Source organism: Odocoileus virginianus, unplaced genomic scaffold (genome assembly GCF_023699985.2).
Source record: "Odocoileus virginianus isolate 20LAN1187 ecotype Illinois unplaced genomic scaffold, Ovbor_1.2 Unplaced_Scaffold_37, whole genome shotgun sequence".
NCBI lineage: Eukaryota > Metazoa > Chordata > Mammalia > Artiodactyla > Cervidae > Odocoileus > Odocoileus virginianus.
In genome coordinates this window covers 138,225-146,188 of record NW_027224299.1, presented here as the reverse complement: position 1 = coordinate 146,188, position 7,964 = coordinate 138,225, and positions in this window count along the sequence as shown.

Here is a 7,964-nt window from a genome sequence, read left to right as displayed (position 1 = left end):
TAGGTGTTAGTTCTTCTCTAAATTTTTGGTAGAATTCAGCTGTGAAGCCATCTGGTCCTGGGCTTTTGTTTGCTGGAAGATTTCTGATTACAGTTTCGATTTCCTTGCTTGTGATGGGTTTGTTAAGATCTTCTATTTCTTCCTGGTTCAGTTTTGGAAAGTTATACTTCTCTAAGAACTTGTCCATTTCTTCCAAGTTGTCCATTTTATTGGCATAGAGCTGCTGGTAGTAGTCTCTTATGATCCTTTGTATTTCAGTGTTGTCTGTTGTGATCTCTCCATTTTTGTTTCTAATTTTGTTAATTTGGTTCTTCTCCCTTTGTTTCTTAATGAGTCTTGCTAATGGTTTGTCAATTTTGTTTATTTTTTCAAAAAAACAGCTTTTAGCTTTGTTGATTTTTGCTATGGTCTCTTTAGTTTCTTTTGCATTTATTTCTGCCCTAACTTTTAAGATTTCTTTCCGTCTACTAACCCTGGGGTTCTTCATTTCTTCCTTCTCTAGTTGCTTTAGGTGTAGAGTTAGGTTATTTATTTGACCTTATTCTTGTTTCTTGAGGTAGGCCTGTAATGCTATGAATCTTCCCCTTAGCACTGCTTTTACAGTGTCCCATAGGTTTTGGGTTGTTGTGTTTTCATTTTCATTCATTTCTATGCATATTTTGATTTCTTTTTTGATTTCTTCTATGATTTGTTGGTTATTCAGAAGCGTGTTGTTTAGCCTCCATATGTTTGAATTTTTAATAATTTTTTTCCTGTAATTGAGATCTAACCTTACTGCACTGTGGTCAGAAAAGATGACTGGAATGATTTCAATTTTTTTGAATTTACCAAGACTAGATTTATGGCCCAGGATATGATCTATTCTGGAGAAGGTTCCGTGTGCACTTGAGAAAAAGGTGAAGTTGATTGTTTTGGGGTGAAACGTCCTATAGATGTCAATTAGGTCTAGCTGGTCCATTGTGTCCTTTAAAGTTTGTGTTTCCTTGTTCATTTTCTGTTTAGTTGATCTATCCATAGTTGTGAGTGGGGTATTAAAGTCTCCTACTATTATTGTGTTACTATTAATTTCCTCTTTCATACTCATTAGCGTTTGCCTTACATATTGCGGTGCTCCTATGTTGGGTGCATATATATTTATAATTGTTATATCTTCTTCTTGGATTGATCCTTTGATCATTATGTAGTGTCCATCTTTGTTTCTTTTCACAGCCTTTATTTGAAAGTCTATTTTATCTGATATGAGTATTGCAACTCCTGCTTTCTTTTGGTCTCCATTTGCGTGGAATATTTTTTTCCAGCCCTTCACTTTTAGTCTGTATGTGTCCCTTGTTTTGAGGTGGGTCTCTTGTAGACAGCATATATAGGGGTCTTGCTTTTGTATCCATTCAGCCAGCCTTTGTCTTTTGGTTGGGGCATTCAACCTATTTACATTTAAGGTAATTATTGATAGGTATGGTCCCGTTGCCATTTATTTTGTTGTTTGGGGTTCACGTTTATACCACCTTTCTGTGTTTCCTGTCTAGAGAAGATCCTTTAGTATTTGTTGAAGAGCTGGTTTGGTGGTGCTGAATTCTCTCAGCTTTTGCTTGTCTGTAAAGCTTTTGAGTTCTCCTTCGTATCTGAATGAGATCCTTGCTGGGTACAGTAATCTAGGTTGTAGGTTATTCTCTTTCATTACTTTAAGTATGTCCTGCCATTCCCTTCTGGCCTGAAGGGTTCCTATTGATAGATCAGCTGTTATCCTTCTGGGAATCCCTTTGTGTGTTATTTGTTGTTTCTCCCTTGCTGCTTTTAATATTTGTTCTTTGTGTTTGATCTTTGCTAATTTGATTAATATGTGTCTTGGGGTGTTTCGCCTTGGGCTTATCCTGTTTGGGACTCTCTGGGTTTCTTGGATTTGGGTGGCTATTTCCCTCCCCATTTTAGGGAAGTTTTCAGCTATTATCTCCTTGAGTAACTTCTCATGGCCTTTCTTTTTGTCTTCTTCTTCTGGGACTCCTATGATTCGAATGTTGGGGCGTTTCACATTGTCCCAGAGGTCCCTGAGGTTGTCCTCATTTCTTTTGATTCTTTTTTCTTTTTTCCTCTCTGCTTCATTTATTTCCACCATTTTATCTTCTAACTCACTTATCCTATCTTCTGTCTCTGTTATTCTACTCATGGTTCCCTCCAGAGTGTTTTTGATCTCACTTATTTCATTATTAATTTTTAATTGACTTTTTTTTATTTCTTCTAGGTCCTTGTTAAACATTTCTTGCATCTTCTCAATCTTTGTCTCCAGGCTATTTATTTGTAACTCCATTTTGTTTTCAAGATTTTGGATCATTTTTATTATCATTATTCTAAATTCTTTTTCAGGTAGATTCCCTATTTCCTACTCTTTTGTTTGACTTGGTGGGCTTTTTTCATGTTCCTTTACCTGTTGGGTATTTCTCTGCCTTTTCATCTTGTTTAGATTGCTGTGTCTGGAGTGGGCTTTCTGTATTCTTGTGGTCTGTGGTTCCTTTTTATTGTGGAGGTTTCACCCAGTGGGTAGGGTTGGACGATTGGTTTGTCAAGGTTTCCTGGTTAGGGAAGCTTGTGTCAGTGTTCTGGTGCGTGGAATTAGATTTCTTCTCTCTGGAGTGCAGTGGAGTGTCCAGTAATGAGTTTTGCGATGGGTCTATGTGTTAGGTGTGACTTTGGACAGCCTGTATGTTGACACTCAGGTCTATCTTCCTGCGTTGCCAAAGAATTTGCGTGGTATGTCTTGTACTGGAGCTTATTGGCTCTTGGATGGTGGTTGGTTTTGGTGTAGGTATGGAGGCTTTTGGATGGTCTCTTATTCCTTAATGTTCCGTGTAGTCAGGAGTTTTCTGGTTTTCTCAGGTTTTGGGCTTAAGTCTCCTGCTTCTGGATTTCAGTTTTATTCTTCCAATAGTCTCAAGACTTCTCCAACTATACAGCACTGATAATAAAACTTCTAGGTTAATGGTGAAAAGATTCTCCACTGTGAGAGACAACCAGAGAGGTTCACAGAGTTACATGAAGAATAGGAGAGGGAGGAAGGAGATAGAGGTGAGCAGGAGGAGAAAAAGGGGACTCAAGAGGAGAGAGACAGATCTATGCAGTTATCTGTTCCCAAAGTGTTCTCCGTAGCCCAGACACCCACAAAGATTCACAGAATTGGATTGGGAAGAGAAGGGGAAAGGAGGAAATAGAGGTGTTCTGAGGTAGAAAACAGAGTCAAAAGTGGGAGAGTAATCACCACACTCCTGAATAGAAATGGGAACTGAATATTGGATTCTTAAATGTCCAAAATTTATATCACATACTGAAAAACAAAGATTAAAAATCTAGTGTAGAGGTTAGACTCTTTGAAATACAATATTTAAAAACAAAAACACAAAAAAAATTTAGAAATGTATATGAAGTTCAGTTTAAAAATAGGGTTTCTCTCTCTCTTTTTTTTTTTTTTTGGCAAGGTTATAGTGAAATGAAAATGAAAATTAAGGAATAATAGAGGAGTATTAGAGGACTTTAAAAGGAAATAGAGAAAAACAAGAAAAAGAAAAAAAAATTTTCCCCCTAATTAAAAAAATCGTAAAAATATATGAAAATGAAAGTTGAGGAGTAATGGGGGAGTAATAGGGAATTTTAAAAGAAAATAAAAGAAAAAAATAAAAAAAAAAAAAAAAAAAAAAAAAAAAAAAAAATTAAAAAAAAAATATATATATATATCTAGGAATTTCTCTGGAGTTGTTGCGGTCAGTGTAGGTTCAGTTCAATTTCAGATAGCTCCTCTTTCCAGCTTACACTTCTCGATATCTATAGGCCCCTTCCGGTGTAGTCGGTGTTACCTTCAGGGATTTTAATCTGTTGCACCGGTCCTTTCTGAAGCGGTTCCCTTTGTTTATTTGGCTTCTGTTTGCCGTCTCTTCGGTGTCTAATTTCCACCCTGACACAGGTGGGCGGAGGTGATCTCTTATTTAGGTTCGCTAGTTCAGTTCAGTCCTGCTACGGGGAGGGCGGGGCGCTGCAGACAGATACCGCTCTGTGTGGATAGCACTCACCGTGTTCCAGCCACACTGGGTTTGCCCCGCTCACGGGTGTCAGTGCTTTCCCCGTCTACACTGCTCAGGCTCCCGGCTGCTCTATATGGAGCGGGCCCTGCGTTGAGTGCGGTTCCAGTTTTCGGGTACTCCACAAAAGCGCGGATTCAGTTGCGCCTGCGTTTTGTGCCTTCCCCGGCCTGAGCGGTTCAGGCAGCCAGGGGCTTGGGCGTACTCTCCCCGGGTGCAGCGCGCCTTTTCCCTCCGCGTCGAGCGGCCCAGGCAGCCAGAGGCTTGGGCGCACTCTCCCCGGGTACGGCGCGCTTTTTCCCTCCGCGGCCCCAGCGCGCGCCGCCAGTCGGGTCTCAGGAAGTCTATAGATAGGAACCGGGGGCCTGTTTGCAGTGTGGGAGGGGGTGGCTTCTCAGGGGCTGAGTTTGCCCTTTTCCCCTCCCCCCTGCCTCCTACCTCCAGCAGGGATGGGCCGGCTCTTCTCTGGAGTTTCTCAGTCCCTTTGTTTTGAGAACCGCCGGCAGTGTGTTCGGGCCAGTTAATTTTGTCCCTTGCTATCCCACAATTTAAAAAAGCTCCCTCCGATTGCTCTCAGGGTCTTCGGGCCGGTCCTTACCCTAAGCAATGCCGCCCGCTCCTCTCCGTTCCACCCCCGCTTGTTGCTGGCGGGTACGGGCGTCTGGGGTACTTTTCTGCTGGGAGTTGCTTTTAGGCACGTAATCTGTGGGCCTTGTTTAATTTTTCCTCCCAGTTAGATTGCCAAAAACTTCCCCCAGTCCTGCCAGTGCGAGGGTTTCCTGGTGATTGGAAACTTCCTCTATTAAGACTCCCTTCCCGGGACGGGTCTCCATCCGTAGCTCTTTTGACTCCCTTTTTATCTTTTATATTTTGTCCTACCTCCCTTTGAAGACAATGGGCTGCTTTTCTGGGCGCCTGATGTCCTCTGCTAGCGATCAGAAGTTGTTTTCTGAAATTTGCTCAGCGTTCAAACGTTCTTTCGATGAATTTGTAGGGGAGAAAGTGGTCTCCCCGTCCTATTCCTCCGCCATCTTGTAGGTAGATCAGAATTGATGTTTTTGAACTGTGGTGTTGGAGAAGACCCTTGAGAATCCCTTGGACTGCAAGGAGTTCCAACCCATCCATCCTAAAGGAAATCAGTCCTGAATATTCATTGGAAGGACTGATGCTAAGGCTAAAACTCCAATACTTTGGCCACCTGATGTGAAGAGCCGACTTATTAGAAAAGTCCCTGATGCTGGGAATGATTGAAAGCAGGAGGAGAAGGGGACAACAGAGGATGAGATGATTGCATGGCATCACTGACTCCATGGACATGAGTTGGAACAAGCTCTGGGAGTTGGTGATGGGCTGGGAAGCCTGGCATGCTGCAGTGGGGTCGCAAAGAGTTGGACACGACTGAGGGACTGAATTCAACTGAGGTCATGAGAGAGAGAACATGCTGGTGTCATACACAGAGCCATGTATCTGAACTCAGACTCTCCCTGATGCTCATAGCTCACAGCAACCAGGCAGTTTACCACAATACTCTTGGTGGATCTTTTCCGACATGGCAATTACCACTACACTGATGCAGATACTTCAGAGAATCCTCACAAGGAATGATGAATGATCATTTTGATGCTCCAATTTATTCCACTGCATCGGCTGTTGAGTTCCATTTCAGGATGACTTCCAGTATTTGACACGTAATAATTAAAGGTTTATGACAGGTTGAAACTCTAGAGTTTGGATATGAATCCCTGATCTCCTATTTCTGCCTGCTCACCTGCTTTTTTTTTTTTTTTTTTTTGCTCAGTGAGACTATGTTCTTAGAGGCATGTAGACTTTAAAACCCTTTATGTTCTGAATGGTTAGGACCCCACAAAATTCATATCTTGAAGTCCTAAAGCCCAAACTAATGATAGCAAGTGATAGACCTTTTGGGATATGCTTAGAGTGTCGGGATGGAGACCTCACAAAAGGAAATAATGCCCTTATCAAAGAGGTGGATATAAACTAGTCCCTCTCCTGCCCAGTCATGATACACGGACTCTGCAGTGTGAGACCGGAAGCAGGCTCTCACCAGAACTGGACCAAGCTTACATCCAGTTCCCAGATATCCAGACTCGAGAACTAACTTGCAACAATATATTTCTGGTCTTTGTAAACTACCCGGTCTATGCTATTTGGTTGAAGAAGCCTGAACAATAAGATATATCACGCCCTGTTTTATCCTAAGAATACCTGCAGGAATCTGTAAAATACCTGAAAGGAGAAATCAACTTCCTCAACTCCGTTTCCTAGACATGTCATCTGGGCCATAACATTTCATGAGCTCAATCAATATTCATGTAACATCAATTCACAAGGATTTAACGATAGGAGAAAAAATAATACCAACATCTCTTAATAGATATGATGTGATAACACAATAATTTAAATATTCTTCATGGTTCTACAAGGGAGGATATGATGAAATAATGTGTGAGATAATTTTTAAAGATCATTTGCAGAAATATTTTCTTCAAGTTTGCATTTTCAATATTTGGAAGGTGTGGTGAGTGAAAAGCCCACTATCCACTTTTAGTTCAGTGATTCTCAAGTACTTGCAAGGAGCTGCCTGATCATTCTTTCGTTGTCTCCCTCAGGTAATAAGGAAGCACTTTGTCTACACATGTAGATGTTTTTCTCATTAGCCTGTGCCTTTGGGAGTCAACCTGAATGCTTCTTTCAAATAATCGATGATGCTCTGAACTCTGAGTGACATTTCTGTCATATTCCCCAAGCTGAAACTGTGACATAAGAGTTTGTCAGAGAGTGTGCAAGCAAGAACAATGGATTTCCCCTTGCATATCCACGCAGAGCCCATTAGGACAAATAGTGCAAAAATGAAGGAATGGTCTTGTGCACCGAACTTGTCCTCTCTCTTAATCATCCAATTATTTTCCAGCTTCCTTGCCATGAGACTCCCATGAGGATAAGTCCAGGCCAAGTAATGTAAGAAGAAGTGCTATTACCCCATCCAGTCCTGGTCCCTGGAAGCATCCCATGTGATCCACCAGACTTTTCTCTTTGCCTCAAGGAGAATAGACTCAAGTACTACAGGCAAATTTGGAGTCTCAGGTTGATGATGGAAAAAAAATCTCAAAACAATGGCACCAATGTTCTCAACTCCCTCTTTGGAGGAGAGCAAGCTAGAAGATTCACCTGATCAAGAACGCCTGCATTATGCTCTTCAAAGAAGGAAAGAAAAGTGTCCACTAGAATCAAATTCCTGACACTTTGCTATTTACCTGTTAAAGAAGCTAAGCATTAGGTGAACTGAAAAATACCTTTAACAACATACTCTCTTAAAAACTTTTCCATAAAAAAATGAATTTCATATGTTGAAAATAGCAAATACCCTCAAAACACATTTAAAATCTTCTAAATTATGTTATAAAATTATTCTTTTCAGAAAAGAGATTGTGTTTCTCCGTCTAAATATTTTTGTAAAATTGTGATTTTCATTTCCAGACATTTTTCAGCTTGTAAGCAAACAGATGATCACTTTGGAGGCTTAAGCAAACAACAGTCTGATTGAGTGGAGAGTTGTCACAAGTATAATTTTCATTTTATCTGTTGACTTTCCTTGAAGATTCTTACATGAGGGAAAGGCACTTTTCAATTTCCACTCTGACAACCTCCCAGGCACAGGGGCTGTATTCCTTTTCCTTCAGGTAGAGATGGATTCCTTGGAAATACTTCCGGACAGCAATTCCCAAATCGGGACAATCCAGAGTCACTTCTCCCAGCCATTCCAAGCTCTGACCCAGGCTGGAGTGGTTTTTGAGGAGGGCGCTGTTCCAAGCAGCTCAGCTGCTCTCCATGGTGAAGAGGTTGAAGATCTGCTGGAGCATCAGTTGGTGATAACAGGTGCCT